A 25,863-nucleotide genomic window follows, 5' to 3' on the forward strand; every position below is an offset into this window, starting at 1 on the left:
CGTTTGGTTTTATTCCATTGATATATATGTCTCTCTATCAGGGGAAATTCAGCCAGATATCGGGTGAAATTCACCCCCGATATTTCACGTAGTTTCTTTTCTATATTCCCTAAGTGTCAGCCGGTCTGAGAAATAAAGGGACAGAGTACAAAAGAGAGAAATTTTAAAGCTGGGTGTCTGGGGGAGACATCACATGTCTGCAAGTTCTGTGACGCCCCCGAGCCATAAAATCAGCAAGTTTTTATTAGTGATTTTCAAAAGAGGACGGAGTGTACGAATAGGGTGTGGGTCACAGAGATCACATGCTTCACAAGGTAATAGAATATCACAAGGCAAATGGAGACAGGGTGAGATCACAGGACCACAGGACCAGGGCAAAATTAAAATTGCTAATGAAGTTTCGGGCACGCATTGTCATTGATAACATTAGGAGACAGAGTTTGAGAGCAGACAACCGGTCTGTCGAAAATTTATTAGGCGAGAATTTCCTCGTCCTAGTAAGCCTGGGAGTGCTACCAGAGACTGGGGCTTATTTCATCCCTACAGCTTCGACCATAAAAGACAGCCGTCCCCGAAGTGGGACGTATTTTGTTATGTTTTATTAGAGTTTTTATGATGTCTCTATGCAGGATCATGTCATTTAGAGACATAATTTGACTTTCCTTCCAATCTGACTTTTTAATATTTATTTTCTACACCAATTACCTTGGCCACATCCTCTAATACAGTGGTGAATAAAACTGTGAAAGTGATATCCTTCTGTTTCTAATTTTACAGGAAAGTTTTTGAGCTTCTCAGAACATTTAGGATGTCATGTGAGGTTTTCTGTGCTTTCATGGTGAGGAAATTTTTCTTATTTGCCTAACTTGTTGCATGTTTTTATAATGAATGAAATTTCCATTTAGCAAGTGCTTGTTGCTCATCTTTTAAAATGACCATGTGTATTGTGTCCCTTATCTCTTAATATAGTTTATGGCACCAATTCTTTTTGTATGTTGAACCAAATTTGCATTCGTAAGATGTATACCTTCGTCAAAATTTATAAATTTTTACATGTCTGTCATTTGTTTTGATAGTATTTCCTTTAATTTTTGTGTTTATGTTCATAAGTCATATTGATCATAGTTTTTCTTCAGTAACTTTGTCTAGCTGTGGTATAAGGCTGATAATTGACATTGGAAAGTGATCCATTCTTCACTGCTGTTCTTACTGTTTTTTATGTGAAAGGTCTAAATTTATTTAGCACACATAGAATTGAACACATAAAAAGGAGAAAGAAATGTACATTTTTTTCAAGATAATTTTCAGACTTTGCAAACAATTATATTGCGTAAGTGAATAAAACCAAATCAGAGTAGTAAAGAGATGTAATTGGGCTACATAGATGGAGATTTACAATACACTAGAAAGGGAGAGAGAAAGGTGGGTGATAAATTACTCTTTTTAATATGATTTTCACTATTTTGCATATTTTTTTCTTTAAATACAGTACCTACAAGTATAGACAAAGATGAAAATATGGGTTGACAAACAGGTGCTCATTATTTAGAAGAAATACAAAATTTAAATTCTGGTATTTCATTAAGGTCAATTTAGTTTGTATGCTCAGGAGACCTAACATGTAGACATTTGAAGTGACACATTTTGTCTATAAAAAGTAGAGTTTTTAAAAACTTAAAAGTTGAACAAAACAAGGATTTAAATATTATTATTAAAGTTGTTACCTATTCCCAGATGAGGACTTAGAAAAACAAACAGTTGGCAAACCAGTGCAGCAGGTGACTTCCTTAAAGCCAGAGGCACACCCTGGGAACTGGGCTGTTGCTGGAGCCAAAACTGCTGTGCTGCACATGTGGCTGCCACCAGTTTCCTCCCTCTCTGGGAAGTGGAATTTGAATTGCAGGTGCTGATGGCTGATGGACGGAGGGACAATACCACATTATGTCAAAATCCTTGGCTGGGTTGCTTGCTCCTCATTTCACTGCTGGGTGCCACAGGCTTGGGTTTACTGTTTCTTTTTTGAAACAGATATGATAAATTGGTATCAATTATTTGAAGATGTAAAATCATTCACTGGTGATGTCTTCTTGACCAAGTCAGGAATTTTTTTTTTTTTTTTTTTTTTTTCAGAGACAGGGTGTCACTCTGCATCCAGGCTGGAGCACAGTGGCATGAATGTATCTCATTGCAGACATGAACTCCTGGGGTCAAGCAATCCTTTTGCCTCAGCCACTTGAATAGCTGGGGCCACAGGCACATGCCACCATGTCTGGCTAATCTTTTCTTTTTTTTCCTTTCTTTCTTTTTTCTTTTTTTTTTTTGGTAGAAACAGGTTCTCACTATGTTGCCCAAGCTGGTCCTGAACCCCTAGCCTCAAGTAATCCTCCTGCCTCAACCTACCAAAGTATTGTGATTACATGTTTGACCCACCATGATCAGTCCAGGGTAGGAAATGGAATCTTAACAACTATCACATGAGCTTTGAGGGGATCCTTCTCTGGATGAGCCTTCAGTTGAGACCTCAGCCTTGGACATCATCTACATCTGGATTCCTGACCCAGAGCAACTGTAAGTAATGTGTGTGTGGTTTTGAGCCACCATGCTATGTGCCAATTTGTTGTGCAGCAACTGATAACTAATACAAAAGATAGTACCTTTAATTTATAATACTACCCTGGATTTGATTCTGGAACAGAAAAATGGCATTACTAGAAAACCTGGTTAACTCTCCAGAAAGTCTGTAGTTCAGTTAATAGTTTTATACCACTATAAATTTATTAGTTTTCATAAATACACTATGGGCATATAAATAAGATGTTAACATTCTAGTAAACTCCTGGGTATGTAAAACTAGCTGTACTATGTTTGCATCTTTATGTATATCAAAATTATTTTAAAATGAAATCTTTGATATTTTATTTTTAATTAAAAAAGACAGGCATGCATATGTTATCCCAGCTTCTGGGGAGGCTGACTTGGGAGGATTGCTTGAGCCCGGGAGTTCCAGGCTGAAGTGAGCCATGATTGTGTCACTGCACTCCAGCTTGGGAAACAGAGTGAGATCATGACTCAAAAAAAAAGATTGGCCTCAGGAGATGAATGGACACATAGAAAAAACATAGCCAAGCAGATTTCCGCATATATTTACCTTCCATACATAAATCTATCTACTTCAGGAAGCCATCACAAAACTCAAGGAAGTCTTGTCCACGTTTGACCTCCCCATCACACTCTTTATTACCAAGTAACTTGTTTGAGTGTCATTTTCAGAGGTATTTGCCTATGCCTCACATACCCCAGAAAGGCCCATTTTCACATATCATTTAGGAACATATCTACAGGATCCCACTGAACATATTTTGGTAGACAAAGTTTCTGGATACCAAAGAGCAAGATAGAGGAATGTTAATGACAAGAAATATAAATTATTTTTTCATATTATGATTTTTTTATTAATACAGGCCTAGTTTTCTAAAGATAATTCTGCCTTGAAGCCTTGTTGGAATTCTGTGATAATTTTTTTTCACTCCACGTTCCCCATCAGGAATTTTATGGAACCTTGTATTCTGTTGAATACCAGAATTATATCAGCAATCCCCAAGCCCCAAAGTCAAAGTCACCAAATGGGCATCATCATGACAGCAGGTGGGTGGAATACAATATATATATATATTTATGGTGGTTGGTGGTTTTGGCAGTTTCTACTTATCTGGACCTGAACAAAAAAATCTTTTCACGTCAGATTTTTGGCAGCTGAGATTCAAAATAGGTTTTGCACAGGCATGGAAAACCTGATAGAGGCTAAACAACAAGCCAGGTGTGGTGACTCATGCCTGTAATGCCAGCATATTGGGAGGCCAACATGGGTGGACTGCTTGAGTGCAGGAGTTCAAGACCAGCCTAGGCAACATGGAGAAACTGTGTCTCTACAAAAAAAAAAAAAAAAAAAAAAAAAAATAGAAAGATTAGCTGAGTATAATGGCACACACCTGTGGTCCCAGCTACTCAGGAGTCTGAGGCAGGTGGATGGATTGAGCCCAAGAGGTCAAGGCTTCAGTGAGCTATGATTGTGCAACTGCACTGTAGCCTGAGCAATAAAGTGATACCAAAGAGAGAAAGAGAGGAAGAGAGAAAGAAAGAGAGAGAGAAAGAGAGGAAAGAGGGAAAGAAGGAAAGAGGGAAGGAAGGAAAGGAAGGAAGAAAATACAACATAACCCCAACCCTCCAGCAGTGATCTAAGAGATAGACACAGGATGAGTGGTGATTCTGCATATGTGCTGGCTAAACAAAGAATCCCACAGCAGGAAGGACTCTCCACTCACCCCACACACAACTTCCTGTTCAACACACCGCTGGACAGCACCAGGGTTGTTTCCACGGAGTATGCCTAAAAACCCACAAAGACATCAGACTTTATTCTGCACACCCATGGCCATGTATAATGTTGACTTGTTTTTTGGTCTATAAACATGGGGTCTATTGTCTACACCACGGTAATAGTGACAGTGAGAAAATGAGCTCCTGTGACCTAGAAACTTGGAAGAGACATTCAGCTTCATGGATGTTATTTCTCATTCTTAGATGAGGATAAATGTTACTTATGTGGTGTTATTTGACCATTTGTAATTCAAGAAAACTAACTTCCTTAAGCTTGTACTTTATTACTTGAGACATGACAGCTTCATTTAAGGTTCCCATTTTAAAACATGGTGGGTGTTTCCATTTATTTCATTTGAACTGGAGATATGATCATACTTAGGTGACTTGTCAAATCCCTTTTTTTCTTCATTTCAATGTATGTTTTCTAATCTATCATGATGAAGAATGTGAAGATTGTGCTTCACCAAACCAGGAAGCAATAAAAAAAAAAAAGCTAGAATGGCAAGCCATAAGTTAGACATAGGTAAATGCATACAAGGTGTAACCCATCTCAATGTGGCATATCAGGGAGATGGAGATTGGAGAGATGAGGTTTAAAATAAAACAGGCACTAAACTGAAAGCTGTGCTAAATGATGTCAGAGGCACAGATGACATCGGGTGGCGCTCCAAGTTCCCAAACAACCTCTCTGACAGCACAAAAATTATGATTTCCCATAATATACTAAGCTACCAGGTTTCAGAGTGGCTGGCCTGGACACTACAATTTTCAAAAACTATCATTGCAACAAGCCAAATTCCTAGACCTCTTCATGAGGCAAGTACCTAACACTCTTTCTCCATCCACACTTTAGACTGATTGGAAGTTAGAGTTTAATGGATGGATGGCTCATATAATTGAGATCATGATTTCATGTTCACTTTATTCAGTCTTCCTGAAGCCTTAAATCTCGGAAATATTCATGTAACTCATTACAATTCTGCTTCCTCCTCAACAGATTTCTAGGACCATCATTTTTTAAATTACTTCTACATACGTAAAACAGGGATTTCAGTACTCCACAAAAAGCTCTACGTTTTTAATAGTTAGCATTCCATGGAGGACAGATCTATGCAAACCTGCTACCAAAATATGAGGAAGCTGAACAGCTGAAGATAGAGGCTGATATAACCAGTCTCTTAGAAAGAAACATTTAGTAGGGATTTATGAGCAAATATTTGAGTCTCACATAGGACTTATATACCATGGGGAAAGAATGTGTAGGAAAACGGAAGTCTACCTGTCAGGGAGAGACAGAAATGCCATGTGAATCTAAGCACAGGATTTATAGTCATGGTGGTTCTGACCTAAGGGCAGGATTTACAGAAAAATCATGATTTTCAGAAGGAACAGTAGATACAATAGAAATCTTATCCCCTAGTGAGCATATAAAGGAAAAAATATTTATACAGAAAGCTTAGAGGCAGTCCCAGAACTGGGGTTAATCAGAAGTCAACAAGGTGAATTAGCTTTCAAGACTGAGTTATTTTTGCCTCCACTGCTAAGTAGAGGGTAAATGTAGTTGGTCAGCTTATGTGAAAGTATAAGTCTATTTCTTCAATAATATACCGTAATACAGAAGATGTGGTACCCCTTTTTCCAAGTAGTCATTGGCAGTCAGGGAGAAAAGTGCCATATTCTGTTCCTCCTATGATACACATGTAACCTAGTGCAGGTCCGGCTGTTCTATGCATGCAAAAGCAATGACAAGGAGGACGTGCAGGCTAAAAGGAAAGTGACTTTATTTTTCAAATCCAGCAGTGGGGAAGTGGCTGGATTACACCTCTATAAACCAGTTCAGAAGTTTGGGCTGAGGGCAGGGATTTAAAGAAAGGGAAGCATAACTCATGACATGGGAGGCATGCAGGAGTTGTGCAGATTCAGGGAGTCTGTGTCTTACTCCAATGTGTATCTTGAGTTATGGTCCACCTGGAGCCACAGATTGATACCATCTTGATAGTGCCAGGCCGTAGGTATCCATCCTGAGGCAATCTTTAAGAGAGAGACAATTCCACAGCTGGGCCTTTATGTTTGATTCGTTTTAAATTACCCTCTGGTATTTTTTGACAGGCATATAGTTAGATAAGTATGCATGGTGTGAGTTTAGCCAGCAAACAGTTAGATAAATGTGTATAAGGCATCGACGTGTACAGTGGGAAACTGAATGGGGTGTGGTTCCAAAGTATGTTTCAAGACTAAGGCAATGGTTTCTGCAGTTTGCTTCAAGGTTACATCTTGAGACTGGGAGGAAGGAAAAAAAAAGAGAAAGGAAAAACTTAAGTGTATTTTGAAGCTACATGACTCAATTGCAATCCTTCACCATAAAAGACAATTCCATTTCCAAGGAAAGTGGGCAACACAGTCCATCTAGCTTCTTCCTGCTGAGAAGGGGCACAGTTAGAGGGTATCAGATTGGAATCTGTTTACCTGGAGTTGGAAATATTCGTGGGTTCCCAGACTAATGTGAGAATGTGTTGGAGCATTATAGTGTGGGGACCCAAAATTTCTGGGAAAGTTTTTCCTGCATCTCCATACAGATCTTGCAAAGCAACAAAAACTACAGCAACCAAACAGAACAGGGAGCAGAATACCAATTATACCATATATGAGAGTCTTCCATGGACCTGGAAGTCGACTAAACCATGATATTGAAGGATCCTGGGAGAGGAGATTTATAGCAGAAATATGGGTATTCAGAGCATGCATAGCTTGGATTGTATCGTGAGAATAATCTGGTATGTATATGCACAATTCAGTCTTAATGCACAAGTGTCACACTGGGCTGCAGTTAGGATATCTAAGGCCAAAGGGTTCTATAGGGTCACTTGTCTAATCTGCGAGTTTTTTCAGTGGGAAGGGTAATCTTGGGTTAGGTGTTATTACAGGCAGCAGCTCTATACTTAAGGTCTCTACTTATAATTCTACATCTATGTTTGCTATCTGGGAGGAAAAGGCAGCTAGTGAGTAGAACCAACAGGGTGCCCATTTTTGATGGTGTTGTCTGGCCTTCACATTTTCCCAGTTGTCAGGCAAAGAGTCCAGATGGGACAGGATGTGTCCTGGTAGGTAAGGGCACCCCCAGGTGTACCTGCCTGTACAGTTGTAAGGTAAGTAAGACCAGCTGTGACTGCCTTAGACCCATAGCTAACTCCAGGAGAAAAGATAGGCCCCACCATGTAGCTTGATACTATTTTGCCATCCTAGCTGCATATTATTAGTCAGTTGATGGGTTTGGCCACATTGCTAAGAGGTAACCATCCCTTAGCCTGGCTGCTAGTGTGGGGTGTGTTGCTCTTGTGTTTTTGGATGCATAGAGGTGCCTGACCGATTGCCTGAATTTGCACCATCACCAGCCATCCTATGTTGTCATGTACAGCATAGTCTATAGAGGGGGTGATATTAACCTGCTTACGAGCCAGATGGAAGATACGTTTCCAGGTTTCCCCAAAAGTGGAGCACTCATGGTGAGTGATACTGTAATCATAGATGGAAAATGGGTGAGAATTTTTACTCTTGTACTACTTATAAACATAACTCCAAGTGCTCAAGGTGGTAGCTTGGATGTGCAACGGCAACTCAGCAGTGGAGAAAGGGGTACCTCCCCCACAGATGCAGCAGTCTGTTTTGTTTTGGAGGAAAGCCACTGACTACACTGTAGTTTCAGCAAAGATCAAGTATGTACTTATTACTCTAGAATTAACTGAGAACTTCATCTTAACAAAAGTATGTTGCTTATCTCTCCTCGTTTTTCTCTTATTAATAACTTCAGATCTTTTTTTAGCTCACATAACTAGGTAGGCATCTGAGTGAAGCCCACCTTTCAGTCTTTGAGGGGACTCAGCCCTTTGTACTACATCTCCTTTTTAGAAGGACTACATTCCCGTCTTGGGATTGTTTGTAGTGCACAAGATGCATCTTTGTGTAATTTTCCGAGTGATATTTTGGAAGTGTGGGTTACTGAGATGTGGTTGCACTAGGTAGGTGAAGGCATCACTCCCACAGTGCGTTCTTTTATGTAGATGTTTTGAGATTGGATAAACCAAGGCCTTGGGGTTTCATCATCCTGTAGGCCTCATCCTGTAGGTGTCAGTTTTCCAGGGGAATTGGAATCTCTTTTCTCAAACCCCCGGCTTGGGCACATTTGGGATCTTGTTCAGTGTAATGTGGTTTAAAATCTAGTAATTCCAAATGGAGTATTCATGTCCCAGAACCTGTGCCTCCCAAGCAGCTCATTTTGCAGCTTTGCCAGCTGCCTGGTTACCTTTGGTTGTGAATTATCTCTCTGGTGTTGGGGAGGTGCATGATGGAAGCCTGGGCAGGCAAGGCAATTGCCTTTACTAGGTCCAGGATTTCTCTTGGGTGTTTAATGTCTGTATTTTCTGATTTCATGCAACCTCCACTATGTTTCCAGATCACCCAATTGGCGTGCATTTCCAGGAATGCATATATGGAATCAGAATAAATGTTTGCTCCCTTTTCCTGGGACAGTTCTAAAGACTCAGGTAAGAGCAATTAACTCAGCTCTTTGTGCAGAGGTAGCTGCAGGAAGGGTATGGACTTCTATTACCCTTTTGGTAGTCACGGTGGCACATCCGGCTCTGTGCACATCTTTCATTAAGCTGCTCCCATCAGTGTAGTTCAAGTCCAGAGCACTCATTATCTAGTCTGACACGTTCAGCATGCTTGAATAAGCTGCATCAAGGATTTACAGTCATGCTTTAACCCAGGATTGTGTTCAGTGGCTGAGAGCAGTGTGGCAGGGTTTAGAGCCATGGTGGTGTGTAGGGTGATATTTGGATCCTGTAAGACGATGGCCTGGTATCTGCCTACTCACCCCACAGTGAGCCAGTAGCCTCCCTTTTGTTCTAGCAGAGTCAGCACCTCATGGGGCACAAACACAGTAACTGGCTGTCCCAGAGTAAATTTTTCTACTTCCTGTTGGACTTCACAGTGGGTGATTTTGCCCAGAGGAAGGGGGGCCATCCCTTAATCTGTGGCCTAATTGTTTAGAGAAATAGGCCATGGATTGTGGGGCAACTCCCAGCATTTGGATTAGCACACCCAGACCTATGGTTTGTTTGTCTTGGATATAGAATTTGAACAGCTTTTGGGAATTTGGTATCCCAGTGCAGGGGGTGATATCAGCTTTTCTTTGATGGTATAAAATGTTTGTTGGCATTTAGATGTCCAGAGAAGGGCCTCTGAGTCTTGTCCCTTTAGGGATTCATAAAAGGTTTTAGTCATTAGTCCAAACTTAGGAATCCAAATCTGGCAGAAGCTAACCCTTTCTAAGAATCCCCGTGGTTGCTTCCATTCTCTGTGGCTTTATGGCTGCTATTGCCTGTTTTTTTACCAGACCAGGCTCCTTTGGCCTTGCTTTAACCTAAAGCCAAGACAGATTACTTTCTACTTACATATTTGGGGCTTCTTGGGAATACTTTGTATCCATATTATACCAGGTGATTTAGAACTAAGATGACGTTAGCTAAGCATTTCCTATAGTTGTGGCTGGTATTAATTTTCTATGTGTTGTAGCCAGACTCCTTAATCTTGTTGTAGGTCTCCTAAGTCTTTTGCCACTATTTCCCCCAAAATTGTTGGTGCATTTTTTAACACATTGAGGCCCCACTGTCCAACAGTATAGAAAGGTTGTTTTAGTCTCTCAGCCCTGTCAATAAAAAAAATAATAATAATTGCTGGGTCTTTTCTTCAGTTGGAATGCAGAAGAAAACATCTTTTAGATCTAGCACTGAAAAGCATTCATAATATCTATGTATAGCAGTCATTAGAGTATATGGGTTAGGCACCACTGGGTGAATATCCAAGACTATTTTATTAATGGCTCTCCGGTCTTGGGCAAATTGATATTTGTTGAAGTGTAGCTTCTTTACAGGCATGATAGGGCTATTATATGGGGATCTGCAAGGATGAATCAGTCTACTTCTCAAATTTTTGAAAGACAGGCTGTATTCCTTCTAAGGCTTCCTTTATTAATGTATACTGATTTTTTTATTTGCCTCCCCCCTGCCACCCAGGGCACAGTAGCCCCTTCTATTTTTTCTATCTGAACTCACTGTTTATTTCTTGTTTTTCCTGGGATTCCGTCTGCTTATTCACAATTACACACTCTCTCATAGACTTCTGAGGGAGAATTCTTGTTTCTTCTTAAGGCAAGTGAATAACATCTTAGTTGCAGTGCTTGCTGCAGCAGGACCTGCAGCCGTAGTTGTTTCTCTGGGGAGAAATTACTTGAGTATTTAATTTGCATAGTAGGTCTTTCCCCAGCAAGGGAATTGGGCATTCTGGCATATAGAAATAGCAACGCCTTGATTTGCATTTCTCTGATGGCCATGCAAATCAATGCGTTGCTATTTCTATATGCCAGAATGCCCAATTCCCTTGCTGGGGAGAGACCTGTTATGCAAATTAAATACTCAAGTAATTTCTCCCCAGAGAAACAACACGATAGACTGGATTAAGAAAATGTGGCACATATACACCATGGAATACTATGCAGCCATAAAAAATGATGAGTTCACGTCCTTTGTAGGGACATGGATTAAACTGGAAAACATCATTCTCAGTAAACTATCGCAAGGACAAAAAACCAAACACCGCATGTTCTCACTCATAGGTGGGAATTGAACAATGAGAACTCATGGACATAAGAAGGGGAACATCACACTCCGGGGACTGTTGTGGGGTGGGGGGAGGGGGGGAGGGACAGCATTAGGAGATATACCTAATGCTAAATGACGAGTTAATGGGTGCAGCAAACCAACATGGCACATGGATACATATGTAACAAGCCTGCACATTGTGCACATGTACCCTAAAACCTAAAGTATAATTAAAAAAAAAAAAAGAAATAGCAATGCCTTAGGTTCAACCTTTCTAGTTTGCATTCTAAAGGTTGTAGGAAAGCCTTTTGTTGCATTATCCTTGCAACTCCTATCACAGATACAATCATTTCGGTGCTTTTTGCTCATAAAGTGTTAAAACTGAATAGTTTGCCCAGTATCAACCAGGAAATCAATTTTTTCCTTACTGTCAGTTGTACCTAGGGTTCCTGTGGGGAAATTTTAATTGTCTCTTAGGGATTAAGGAGAGCCCCCAGGCATCCCTGTCCGTAGTCAGAGCAGTGACCCTGCTCCATTATTTGACTGTGGGCTGTTTCCTCATCATATTCCTCCTTTTTCTGGCCCCTTGGTCCTTTCTTTTGGGACAGTCATCCTTTCAGTGGCCTTTCTTCTTACACTAGGCACACTGGCTGTGTTCCAGAGGCTTGTCTCGATTTTTCTGATGCAGAGCCTTCCTTGTTCATTCCACATTTATGATTGAAACTTCTGTTTCTCTGTCACTCGAGTGGGGAAGGGGTCATTCCTAGTGAGGCTTCCTGTTTTGGTACCCCTTTCCTGAGTCCGAACAGGAAGAATGTTTGTGAATATTCCAGATGGTCCATGTCCCCTTATCAATTGGAGCCCCAATTAGTGTTTGCATCCAGAATGATCCCTTCAGGTTTGGGGTATTTGGATTTGTTTCATGGAGGCACCAAGACTCTGGATCTTCTTTGGTCTGCAGTCAGAAGCATATTTAGGAGAGACTACACATCTGCTCAGGTACACTGGTGGGTAGCACAGATGGACACATAGAGGTCAGTCATTTTCAGGGGATCCATTCTATAAAGTGGGGTGGAGTTTTTCCGTTTCACAAGTTAGATGTTGAAAATGGGCTGGATGTCCAGTAATGTCTGACAGGTTGCCCACTCGCATCCAAGCCACCCATGGCCATCCTTGTAAATGGGAATTCCCTTGCTCCTGCCATGGCACTTCCTTGCTAAATCGTGTACCTGTCAAGCACTGGAGGGAGAGGCCATCTGTGTTCTCTCATTATACTGAGGTGGCAGAGTAGCTCCCTCTTATTGGTCTGATGCCTCACTTGGTAGCATCAAGGCAGTCCCGGCCAATGCAGAGGCCAGTGCTAAGGGCCCCATATGGCGGTACCACAGTGGGAGCTGTTAGGGGTGGAGCAGAGGCCAGGTGCATTCTGGCTGTGGTGGTTGGAGCTGCAAAAACAGCTGGGTGTAGGACATTTAAAAGTCCTAATTCTTCTTTATTGCTTTCTGCCTGAGTTTGGCTCTCTGGCTTATGAAGAGCCTTTTTTCTATTCTGTCCTTTGGTACAGCTAGCAGCTGACATCTTCCCTCATGGTATGAATCCTGATTTTCGAAAAGCATGAAGGCTTGGACATATGGCATTTTTTCTAATTTTCCAGACCTCTGACAAAATGAGTCTAACTGCATTAAAGACTAGTATTGGTTACGTACATTCAGAGGTCAAAATTTATATCCTAACTTGTCCACCAAACAGCACTGCAATAATAGACCATTTTTCTCTTAGTCAAGGGCTCATAGCTATAGGATCTACAGTTAGCTATGGTATGCCCCAGGGGCCTCCCAGAGGGGATAGAGACCTTGTTTCCCCTCCTGACTTGGTTTCTATGTCCATACTGCTCATTCCTGTTGAAACAGTGATGACAACTTTTATTTGTTGTCTCTCTTCTGTTCTGCAATGCTCATATCCTTCAACCAGACCTCTATGGGTTAGAAAGACTTCTAGCTTCATATAAGCAGTGCAATTAATACCACTCATGGTCCTAAAGGGAACACTTGTGCAAATCTCACCACACAGCTGGGACAGCCAAAGAGACCAGAGAATAAACTCCTTGAGCAGGCTAGTGATTAGCACCAGCTAGCACTGCACTCCCCTACCACCGCACCACCAGCACATCAACTTCATCCCAAGTCCATGTTCTGCTGTACTTAGTACCCTAGTAGAGGGTAACCGAATGGCAACAAATTAAATAGTAAATTAGGCAGATAAAAAGGGCAGAGGGGTTGGAGTCAGGACTGCCTACATACTTATTCCATATGCTGTTAAGCTTTTTTTCACACAAACAACATTAAGCATGTAAGCACGGTGGGAAGCCCTTTGGATAACCCTTTGAATAGTTCACATCCTTCCTTTCCCCATAAAAACTGGCACATTTGTGAGAAGTATTCCAGGGCCCTAAAAAGAGTGACGCTGCTAAGGCAGTGGAGGCTGTTTCCCTCCAGGGCTGGATCCTGGATGGAGTGGGACTGATGCAGATCACCTTCAGAGGAAAGAAGGAGGAGAGAGAGACAGAGATGAGGGCCTAAATGTAGATATTGCACACTTTTACAGTTGCAGATTCAGACTGCACAGTCCCAGACAGACCCCTACTAAAGGGCTGAGTAAAAGTCCTGAAACCGCATCTCAATTTCAGATGCCCTCCCACCAATCAGCTGACTCCAGGTGGAGCAAAGCGCAGGTCTTGACATAGATACAGATACCATACACGCCCAGATGATGTCACAAGCAGCTATATCTAAACAGAGCAGAACTCAGGTGACATCACAGAACAGGCAGAGGCAGTTCAGGGGGTATTCTGGTTGCCTTACCCAGCTCTGAAGTCGGTCAGCCTCTTCAGATGTCACTTGCCCTGTGGTAAGGAAGTGTAGTCGGCAGCTGGTGCAGTGGCAAGAAGAGAAAGGAAGTTCCCCAAGACAGAAACATCTCGGCAGGTAAAGAGAAATTCCCTAGAGCCCCAATCATGGGATCAGCTAGTTGGAAGCAGGTAGCGTTCCTGGGTAGTTTCTTTCCTTTCCAGTGGCCGGAACGCTTAAGCCTTGGTGTGCTTGTGTGTCTGATTGCTCCATTCATCGGAAACCAAACCGATGGTTTCAGGAACTCTGAGTGTGTTGTTCCCCTCTAGGTGTCCATGTGTTCTCATCATTTAGCTCCCACTTATAAGTGAGCACATGGAGGTATTTGGTTTTCTGTTCCTGTGTTAGCTTGCTAAGAATAATGGACTGCAGCTCCATTCATGTCCCTGCAAAGGACATCATCTGGTTCTTCTTTATAGCTGCATTGTATTCCATGGTGTGTATGTGCCACATTTTCTTTATACAGTCTATCGTTGATGGACCATTTAGATTGATTCCATGTTTTTGCTATTGTGAATAGTGCTGCAGTGAACATATGTGTTCATGTGTCTTTATAACAGAATGATTTATATTCCTTTGGGTATATACTTAGAAATGGGACTGTTGGGTCAAATGGAAGTTCTGTCTCTAGGTCTTTTAGGAATCACCACACTGTCTTCCACAATGGCTTAACTAATTTACACTCCCACCAACAGTATATAAGTGTTCCTTTTTCTCCACAATCTTGCCAGCCTCTGTTATTTGTTTGACTATTTGTTATTTGTTATTTTTTGACTTTTTAATATAGCCATTCTGACTGGTGTTAGATGGTATTGTATTTCATGTTGGTTTTGATTTGCATTGCTCTAATAATGAGTGATGTTGAGAAGATTCAAATAAATGCAATCAGAAACAACAACAGTGGTATTACCACTGACACCACAGAAGTATAAACAACCATCAGAGAATATTATGAACACCTCCATGCACATAAACTGGAAAATCTAGAAAGAATGAAAAATTCCTGCACAAATACACCCTCCCAAGACTAAACCAGGGAGGAACTGAATCCCTGAACAGACCAAGAATGGATCTGACATTGAGGCAGTAATAAATAGTCTCAGTGACAAATTTTTAAAATGCCACTTAGAAAATGTACACATAATTTTGCTCTATTCAGCAAATAGATTTGGAACAATCACTTTTAGGAAGGATGTTAAAATATTTTATTATTTTTTCTCATTTAGCTTAATATTTTAAAAATATTTTTCTGCTGGCAACTATTTATATCTCCATTTTCATTGACATAGTCAATAATTTACCCACCTTTCTATTAAATAATAGTGGATCAACTGATGTGTATTATTTTGTACTGAACTTTGGCACTCTTGACACAATTCATACATGAATAGTCATCCAAATGTCTTGGCCAGTGAAGATGAGATTCATCCACCAAGGTTGGACAGGAATTTTCTCACCTGAAAGCAGCAAGCAATACAAAAGCAAGAACATGTTAGAAGAAATTCAGGAGTCCCACAAGCAGATGAGGATTTATTTAGGGCCTGAGAAGGTGCAGGGTCCCCTCATAGGGGCCTGTGTACCACCCCAAGCATGGAAATAAAGGAAAATCTTGAGTCCCTTCAGAGAAATTCCAGGCACCTTTCTACCTCTGAGAAGTACATGAGCCACTTGAGAAGCAAGAAGGTAATAGTAAGTTAAAACAGTAGCAAGGAATTGAGAGTCATGAGAATATGGGGTTCCCTATAGAAACTAAAAATCAAAGCTTAACGTATATCCCTGAGTTGTTTTTCAGAAAGCTGCCCCTCTACTAAATGGATCCACTGGCACATAGACCTCAGGTAAAGGGGATCTATGAAACGAACTCTGCCATTCGTTAATCTGAATTTCTTCCTGAGGGGCCTACAGGATGTTCTGTCTATGAGCCAGAAGTACCATTATTTTCTGCTGATCCCAAATTTTCTGACAAATTTTACTTCCTTAAATAATCACAAATCAGAAAATCTTTGAATCCCCCTATGACCTGTAAGCGTCCACTTCAAGATACTTCTTCCTTTTAGGTTGAAACCATTGTGTAACCTCAATATATTAATTTGTGACTGTGTATTACGCCTGCCTCTGTGTCTTTAAAATCCCCTACCCATAAGCTGTCTGGTAGTTTTGGTCTTTATTTTATCATTTTATTTTATTTTTGGGATGGAGTTTTGCTCTTGTAGCCCAGGCTGGAGTGCAGTGACTCCATTTCAGCTCACTGCAACCTCTGCCTCCCGAGTTCAAGCGATTCTCCTCCCTCAGCCTCCTGAGTAGCCAGGATTACAGGCAGGTGCCACCATGCCTAGCTAATTTTTATATTTTTAGTAGAGATGGCGTTTCCCCATGTTGGCCAGGTTGGTCTCTAACTCGTAACCTGTAGTGATCCACCCTCCTTGGTCTCCGATAGTGCCGGGATTACAGGTGTTGGCCACCATGCCCAGCCTGTCTGCGTGACTTCTTAAATGTTCTTTGATATTCTCCTGCAAACCTCATGATGTTCTCGTGGTTCTCAGATTGTAACGTGTTACATGAATTTATTCTTTCTATCCCATGTCCCCTTTTATTGATGCATTCTGTCCTCTAAGTAGTGCATTTAGAAGATTGACATTTAAAGTGATGATTGATACAGTTGGATTAAAAATCTACCAAATTTGTTACTATCTTTCAGTTGTTGATTTGTCTTTGTTCCTATTTTTGTATTTCACTCATTTTCTACCTTTCGTTGTTTTGAGCACTTTATATCAGTTCATCTCATTTCTTAGCATATCTCTGTTTTTTTTTTACCTTTTTAGTGGCTAATCTAGGTAATAATTTTATTCTTAATCTAACAAATAACAGCTTGTGAAAAACAATAGTAGAATGAATATATTTCATTAGATATGATAAAATATATGTCATTGTGTGTGTATATCTATATACATACAAATATTTATGTTCATTTATGCTTATATAAGTGAGATGAATAACTGCAATAAATGACAGAAGGAAAGAATGTGGGTTATTCTGTTACTGTAAGGTGTTCACACTACATCTTAAGTGATATATTGTTACTTGAAAGGGGGCTTGGATTAATCAGAAATTTAAATTGCAAACTGTAGGGCAGCCTCAGTTCCTTGCTGGCTGTTGACCAGAGGCTGCATTCAGTTTCTTCCCATGTTGACTTCTCCCACGTGGCAGAATGCTCTATCAAAGCCATCAAGGCAAAGAGCTTGCTAGGAAGACAAAAAAAAAAAAAAAAAATCACAACTTTACGTAACATGATCAGTCATGTGACATCTAATATTCTTGTATTATTGTGTTGTATGAAAGCAAGTCACATTTCATGCCTATACTCACAGGGAGAGGATTACAATACAAGGTCATGCACCCTGGCAGGTGGAGGTCACTGGGCACCATCTTAAGGTCTACCAGCCACATCAGGTCCTGTCTGATGTGCAACAGTTTCCCAGTCTTTGTTTATCTTGAAGAATCTTAGCCCCTAAGAAAAGAACTGGTCAGGTATTTTATAAGAAGCATTGCAATGTGGATTCTTCGGATGATTTCTCATTATTTGAATAGAATTATAGACTTATTTTGAACACCTTTATCTTAATTTGAAGATAATAAAAACTGAACAAATAGAAATATAAACCTAGACATAAAAATAATATAAAAAGGAAATGACAAAGAGGAAACTGAAAATAATAGTAACCTTCATGGGGGTAAAAAATGCCATGAAATTGGGGAGATGCACATTTGGGGCATCAACAATATTGATAATATTCAGTTTGTTCAGGTCAGCAGTGAATTTTTAAAAAAAGAAAAAACTTTTCTATTTTACGTTAGCTTTGGACTTACAGCACAGTTGCATAGACAGCATGGAGAGTTAATATGCAAATAAAACAGAGTTTCCATTATTATTAACCTCTTATATTGGCATGGGTATTTGTCACAATTAACACACCAACATTATGCATTCTCATTCACTGATATCCACATATTAATCAGATTTGTTTTTTTCCTGCTTAATGTTTGTTTTCTGTTCTAGGATCTCTTCCAAGATAACACATTTAGATATCACGTCTCCTTAAACTTTTTTTGTCTCTGCAGTTTCTCTGAATTTCCATGTTTTTCGTGGCATTGACATCCTCCATTTAGGATTTCTATGATTGTTTTTACTAACAATTAGACTGAAGTTGTAGATGTGGAAGAAGAAGAGACAGGGGTGGGTGTAATACTCATTGTACCATGGGCATATATTATCAAAATGCTTTTTATCACTATTGATACTAATTTGAGCACCTGGATGAGGCAGTGTGGGTCCAGTTTCTCCACTGTAAAATTAATTTTCCCCCTTTCCATGTCGTACTTTTTGAAAAAAACGTCACCATGCAAGCACATACTTAACAAGTGGGGAATTATTCTTCACCTCCTTAGGGCAGAACTTCTATAGTATCTGTATTTCATTTGTATTTTATTTCATTACCATAGGCAATGCGTCTGTTCTCCAGCATTTATTTTACATTTATTCAATCAATTATTTATATTATATGGCATATTGGCAAATAATAAATATTTATTTCCACTGTGATTAGACTAGTTTATTGTATTGTTCAAATTGCTCTAGTGCTGGTCATTAGAAGGCCTCTCAGTCAGCTGCTTTACCACTTTGAAATACCCACATTATTGCTATTTGATTTGGTTTGTGTAGTGTGTTGGTTGGTTGTGTTGTTTAACTTTTTCTTACTTTCTGGCTCTACAAGGCACTTAACCTTAATAGTGTTGATTCCCTTCCCAACCTTACCATTAACCATTTTCCCCCAAATTCCTAGTTCCTTTTTTGGTGAATGGCATTACAAACAAAGGTGTCAGCAATGGTGTTCTCATTTCTGCTAGGCGTCTGTTAATTCTATGCTTTGTCTTCTGACAGAGCAAAGGATTATATGTATGTTTGTAACTCACACTCACATATGTACATGCATTTCTACAACATTTCTCCATTTATAGCTATGTAAAGTTCAGCATGAATTCTTATTAATGTTTCCAGCACCCATGATCTAATTCAAGACCACATGAATCAATTTCCCCATTCCCATTACTTGTATGTAACCTCCCACGCTAACAGTGAGATAGTTGGCCCCCTTTATATAATCAATGAGTCCAAAATACATGCAGAGTAGTTTTAGAATTGGTAACTCATACCCCCATGGGAAAGAATGTTTCTAACTAAACAAGAGAATTTATGTACAGATACTTTGACATTTAAACTAAGAATCTCTCCTTATTTTTATATTTCTTAGGTTGGTCCCCTTTGCCCCCAAATGTCTATTTCTTTTTGACAATATTTTCAATGGAATTGTTTTCTATGTTTTATTTTAGATTAATTGACAATATATAGAAATACAATTGATTTTTATTGCCCTAGTATACTAAAGTGTTACTGAACTCATTTTTTGTTCTAATCTTATTTTAGTGATTTCCTTAGGATTTTCTATACACAGGATTATGTCATTTATGAATAGAGATAGCTTAACTTCATCCTTTTCATTCTAGAAGTCTTATATTTATGTTTCTTGCCTAATTACCCTGGCTACATGTTCCAATACAATACTGAATAAAAGTAGCAAGAGCATACATCCTTGTCCTGTTGCTAATTTTTTGAAGAAATTGCTGAAACATTCATAATATGGTGTGTTGCTGTGTGAGTTTTTCATAGATGCCTTTTATCAGTTAAGAAAATTTCCTTCTATGCCTAATTTGCTCGGCCTTGTTATCATGAATGTGTTTTGGATTTTTCAACTGCTTATTCTGTATCTTTAGAGATAATTATGAAGCTTTTGTCCTTCATTCTATTAATACAGTGTATTACAGTAATAGTTTTTGTATGTTTAACAAAACATATTTCAGGGACAAATGACTTTGCTCATAATGTATATTTTTATTAGATTACTGGTTTATTTTGATAGTATTTTCTTCAGAATTTTTGTCTCTATTTCATGGGGCATATTTGTCTGTGATTTTCCTTTCTTGAAATCTCTTTGTCCAGTTGTGCCATCAGGGAAAACGGGCTTCATGCGGCGTATTGGGAAATGTTCTCTACTCCTCTGTTTTTATTTTTTTCTTGAAAGATTAGTTAATAAAGGATTCTTATTAATTCTCAAAGGTTAGAATAATTCACCAGTGAAGTCATCTCAACCTAGAAAAAAATTGAATCCTACCAACACTAACATGAGCTGGGAAAGGGATCCTTCCCCAGGGGAGGCTTCGCTTGAAACCTCAGCCTGGGTCATCTGACCCAGATAAAATGTTAAGTAATATTTATGTGTGGGTTTGAACATCTAAGCTGTTCGGTTATATGTTATACAGAAACCTATAGGTAATATACCTGACAGTAAATGTAATTGGATTCTAGAACAGAAAATGACATCAGTGGAAAATCTGGCGAAATATTAAGAAAGTCTGTATTTCAGTTAATGCTTCGAAACTATTAACTGTATTTCGCTTAATAGTTTTGTACCTCTGTCAATTTCTGAGTTTTCATAAATACATTCAGGTTACATAAGTTGTTAACATTTCAGGAAGCTGTAGATTATGTAAAACTGCATTATCTTTGCAACTTTCTGTAAAACTAAAATTATTTTCAAATAAAAATATTCTTAAAATGCATTATTTTGGAACAAAAAATAAATACCAACACAGATGGACATAAACAACAAGAAACCTTGGACCAGAGGATGAGTGGAGATGCAGGGAGTGAAAGGCAAAGTACTTGCCTTATTATCCCCATTCCTACACAGGGCACCTGCTTCAGGCTTCAGGCAGCTCATCAAGCTCCAGGGACTGCCATCCAGTTTCTTCTTTCCCGTCATATGCCCCATTACCCAGTCACCAGTTCATACATCAGTAACCACTTTTTCAAAGAAAGGTGCCCGCCCCACATATGTTAGAAGGCCGTATTTTCAGGCACTTTGTGGTAGTGTCTTTGTAGGATCTCACTAAAGACATTTTGGAAGACATGACTTCCAGACAAGATTGAGAAACACCAGTGATCGGGAACATAAATAATATTTCTACATTAGGAGTGTTTTCTTAGTTCAGAGATTCTTTTATTCAAGTTTTAAAGTTTTTTAAAGCCTTTGAGAATACCCTATGATAATTAAGTTCTCTTTATTATGCACACTCCATCATGAATTCATGGCACCACACAGTCCCCTGATGCTATAACATCATGGATTTCTTTTGTCCAGTGAGAGGCCGAAAAGCTGCAGCATAGACAATATCATAGTGTAGAAGGTTAACTAGGTATGAAAATAAAAGCTTCTAATCATGGGGTTGTAGGCTAATTCCTGCTTACAGAGACCTGAAATGAACCTTTAGACACCAGGCATATGAAAGTGAGGCATGTTAGTGATACAGAGTGTGTTGTGCAGAGGTGGAAATAGCCTAATAGAAAAAAAGGAAAAAACAGCACAGTACAGCATCCCCCAGCCCACCATGCAGTGATCTAAGAGATGGACATGGGCTGAGTGCTGACTCTGCATCTGTGCTGGCTACACAAATATCCCTACAGCAGGGAGGACTGTCCCCTCATCCCCCACACAGCTCCCTGTTCACAGGCCACACCACTGTACGGGAGAGCACCAGGGTTGTTCCAGGAACGATGCCCACAAAGCTTACTAAGCCATGGGACTGTATGCTACACTCCCAAGGACATCTACGAAATTAGGACTCTTTTTGCTTTTTCAGACCGTGATCATGGGCTACATTCTCCATACCAACTTCATAGCTCCAGTGAGAAGATAAATTCCTGCATCCAGCAGACGTGGAGTAAGAGATACAGCTGACCTTGACCATATTTCTTACTTTTGAGAAGATTGTATCAGTAATTCAGGTGCTATTATTATTATTATTATTATTTTTGGGGGGGATGGAGTCTCGTTCTTTCGCCCAGGCTGGAGTGCAGTGGCTCAATCCAGGTGCTATTATTTGGGACATTTATAATTCAATAAACCTTCTTACCCCTCTGAGCTTACAATTCACCCCGTAAGATGGAGAGCCTCATTTAAATTGATAATCTTAGGCCGGGCACAGTGGCTCACGCCTGTAATCCCAGCACTTTGGGAGGCCGAGGCGGGTGGATCACAAGGTCAGGTGATTGAGACCATCCTGCTTAACACAGTGAAACCCTGTCTCTAGTAAAATGCAAAAAATTAGCCAGGCGTGGTGGCGGGCGCCTGTAGTCCCAGCTACTCGGGAGGCTGAGGCAAGAGAATGGCATGAACCCAGGAGGCGGAGCTGGCAGTGAGCCGAGATTGTGCCACTGCACTGCAGCCTGTGGGACAGAGCAAGACACCGTCTCAAAAAAACAAAGTTGCCAATCTTAGTACATGGAAGTTTTCTCTTTTCATTTCATTATAAGAGGAGTTTCTATAAGGTAAGTGACGTCAAATCCCTTTTTTCCTCTTCATTTCAATGCATACAAATGGTCTGTTATGATGTGTACTGTGAATATCATTCATGACGAAACTATTCGGGAACAAACAAAATCAGCAAGTGGCAGGCCATGAAGGAGGTGGAAGTAGATGTGTATAAGGAGAGACTCATCTCTAGGTAGCAAGAGGGTCAATGAGTTCTGCGTGCCCAGGGTTAAGACAGGAAAGGTGATAGACTCAGAACTGTGCTACCATGATATCCCTGGCACAGAGAACAAACACAGTGCTGAGCACGGAGCTCCCAAACACTACCACCATAGCATGGAAGTTATGATTTCTCACAATACAGTAAAACACCTGTGACCACATTGTACTGAGGCTGGACTGGCCACCAGAATTCTCAGAAAGATGCTATTGAAAACATCTCATTGGCTGACATCATCATGAGGCCTGAACCCAACCCTGTCTCCACCCTCTACCCTGAATAGAGAATAAAGCTTAAAAGGTGCATGACTCCTGTATTTTAAATTAGGGCTTTCTGTTCACTGAATTGAACCCTCGTAGAAGCTGAAACTCTCAGGGCAAATATGCTCAACATTCTAAATTATAAATTGTATGAGTTTCTTCTTCATGCAGTACAGTCTTCAGGGAACACCAAGGCTTGTTTCATTTTCCAGGTATCAACAAGTGGAGTTGACAAGAGTTAACAAGTGGTCAGAGCAAAGCATTTCACAATAACTGTAATGTGCCTGCGTAAGCAGCGACTGCTTACAGTGAGATTCACATGACCATCGTTTATGAGATAGGAAGAATAAAAGGAGAGGGAGAAGAAGATGGGTAGTTGATCTAAATGAAGAACTGGATTTGGAAAGCAACTTAGAACAGTCTCTGCTTATATTTCTGAGATTAAGTCAAACAGCCTCAAGATGAGTATTTCTGTCTTCAGAGAGCTACGCTCTGCAACTCCGTAAACTTTCAAGTAACACTTTACCATTTCTATCTTCCTTCTCCATGGGATGTTTGAGCCATGATTTATAAAATTACCTCTACATCTATGTTGTATTTTTGTAGTATCTAATACTCTCTTGAGGTCTCTCTTGGGACAATGGCTTCAAATTATAACGCTGTCCAACAGGACTCCAGGAAATTGGTCCTGGATGTTTACAGTGCACCTTTCATGGGATATTTACCCTGGCAGATGACTCAATGCCTAATTGTCCAGTCTTTGACCAGGCATCCTTACTGTAATTTTTTTTATTTCCATAGGTTATTGGGAAACAGGTGGTTTGGGTTACATGAGTAAGTTCTTTAGTGGTGATTTGTGAGATTTTGGTGCACCCAACACCCGAACAGTATACACTGCACCCCATTTGTAGTTTTTGATCCCTCACCCCCTTCCCACCCTTTTCTCCTGAGTCCCCAGAGTCCATTGTGTCATTCTTATGCCTTTGCATCCTCATAACTTAGCTCCCACTTATGAGTGAGATCCTGCGATGTTTGGTGTTCTATTCCTGAGTTACTTCACTTAGAATAATAATCTCTGATCTCTTCCAGGTTGCTGTAAAAGCCATTAACTCATTCCTTTTTATGGTTGAGTAGTAGTCCATTATATATACCATAGTTTCCTTATCCATTCATTGATTGGTGGTCATTGGGATTGGATTACTGTAAACTTTTAAATACTGTCAGATGCCCTTATGGCACTTTTCAGACCTGTGACCACTACATTCATATCAAGACAACCACTTTCTAGGAAAACTCTGAATTGGAAAAATGTTAAGTTCAGGTGTATTGGTCATGTGAGACACAGAGGAGGCCACTCAATAGAGCACATGAAATAACATAAGCAGTGTGTTTTTTACAGATGAGGTTCACTGGGCACCATCGTAGGGTCTACCTGACACATCAAGTATTCTCCAATCTGCAAATTTCTCTGTCTTCACTTATTTTTTGTGAACTTGACTGTTTTGAAATGTACAGGTCAGATACTTTGTTGGTTTTTGCAAAATACGAATTTGTCTCATGATTTCTCATGGTTAAACTAGGGACATAAATACATTAAAACTATGCATGTATGTTTGAAGACAAGAAAAATAAACATTATAGATATTAGAAATATAAACATAGAGGTAAATATAATAAACACAAATTAGAAGATAACAAATAATTCACAGTAATAGCTACTTTCAGTGCTTAAGGAAGATGGTGAAGCTAAGGAGATGCACTAAGGGCCATCAGACATATAGCTCATGTTGTTTTATAAGGTCGGCAGTGACTTTAAAGATAAAGAAACCTTATAAATTTAAGAATGGTTTTAGGTTTACAGAACAGTTGTAAATGTAGTACATAGAATTTCCATATATCTCACGAAGTTTCCATTTTTATTAAATTCTTACATTAATGTAGGTCATTTGTCACAACCAATCAGTTTTATAACACTATAACTACTCTTCATACTTTATTCATTTTTTTTTTTTAGTTTTTACTTAATGTCCTGTTTCTGTTCCAGGATCTCATCCAGGATACCTTATCACAGGTACATGTCATGTCTCCTTAGAATTCTCTGACTGTCACAGTTTCTCGGAGTTTCCTTATTTTTGATGACATTAATGTTACTAATGTGGGATTTGTCTGATGTTTCTCTAATGATAAGACTGGATTTGTGGGCTTAGGGGAGAAAAATCATGAGGAAAAGTGTCATTTTTATTTATTTAATTTTGAGACAGTGTCTCACTATCTCGCCCAGGCTGGAGTGCAGTGTCATGAGCTTGGCTTACTACAGCCTCCATTTCTGGGCTTAAGGATCCTTCCCTCTCAACCTCCAGGGTAGCTGAGACTACAGATACATGCCACCATGCTGGACTAATTTATTGTTGTTGTTGTTTGTTAGTTGTTTTTTTTTTTTTTGGTAGAGGCAAGGTTTCACCATGTTGCCCAGGCCGGGGTCAAACTCCTGGGCTCAACTAATATTTATTTTGTTATAGAGATGGGTCTTAATATGGTGGCCAGGCTAGTCTGGGATTACAAGCACACGCCACTGTGCCTGGCCAAAAAGTGCCATTCTCATCATATCATATCAAGATTACAAACTATCAACAAGAGTAGACATTCATTATTGGCAGAATGTCTACAAATTCCTTTAAACCTTCACCATAAACATGTGCCTATTCTTTTCCAATTATTTCATGTGTATTAATTTATTCATTTATACATGCATCTTTTATTTATATCGTTATCTAAATATGGATATTTATTTTACAATGCATATATGCTATTTGTTTTTTTTTTGAGACAGAGCCTTTCTCTGTTGCTCAGGCTGGAGTGCAATGGTGTGATCTCAGCTCATTGCAACCTCTGCCACCTGGGTTCAAGTGATTCTCGTGCCTCAGCTTCTCGACTGGCTGGGATTATAGGCATGAGACCCTACACCTGGCTACATTTTGTATTTTTAGTAGAGACAGGGTTTCACCATGTTGG

At 39.8% G+C, this 25,863-nt stretch overlaps 1 long non-coding RNA gene across 8 annotated transcripts in view; it reads left to right on the forward strand.

The window, feature by feature from the left end:
* Positions 1 to 25,863, forward strand: part of LOC129482497 (uncharacterized) — a 151,558-nt gene that overhangs the window by 81,956 nt on the left and 43,739 nt on the right. For 6 of the 8 annotated variants that reach the window (XR_008657722.1, XR_008657723.2, XR_010121064.1 and 3 more), the window contains exons 1-2: positions 13,870 to 14,023; positions 21,701 to 21,845. The exons of 1 other annotated variant lie outside the window; for it this stretch is intronic. This is a non-coding gene — a long non-coding RNA (uncharacterized lncRNA). Of the gene's footprint in view, positions 1 to 777; positions 839 to 2,326; positions 2,569 to 3,544; positions 3,646 to 13,869; positions 14,024 to 21,700; positions 21,846 to 25,863 lie in introns of those variants that run through there. One more of the 8 variants, XR_010121065.1, reaches the window with a different exon arrangement.

This window comes from Symphalangus syndactylus, chromosome 5, assembly GCF_028878055.3.
Source record: "Symphalangus syndactylus isolate Jambi chromosome 5, NHGRI_mSymSyn1-v2.1_pri, whole genome shotgun sequence".
Lineage (NCBI taxonomy): Eukaryota > Metazoa > Chordata > Mammalia > Primates > Hylobatidae > Symphalangus > Symphalangus syndactylus.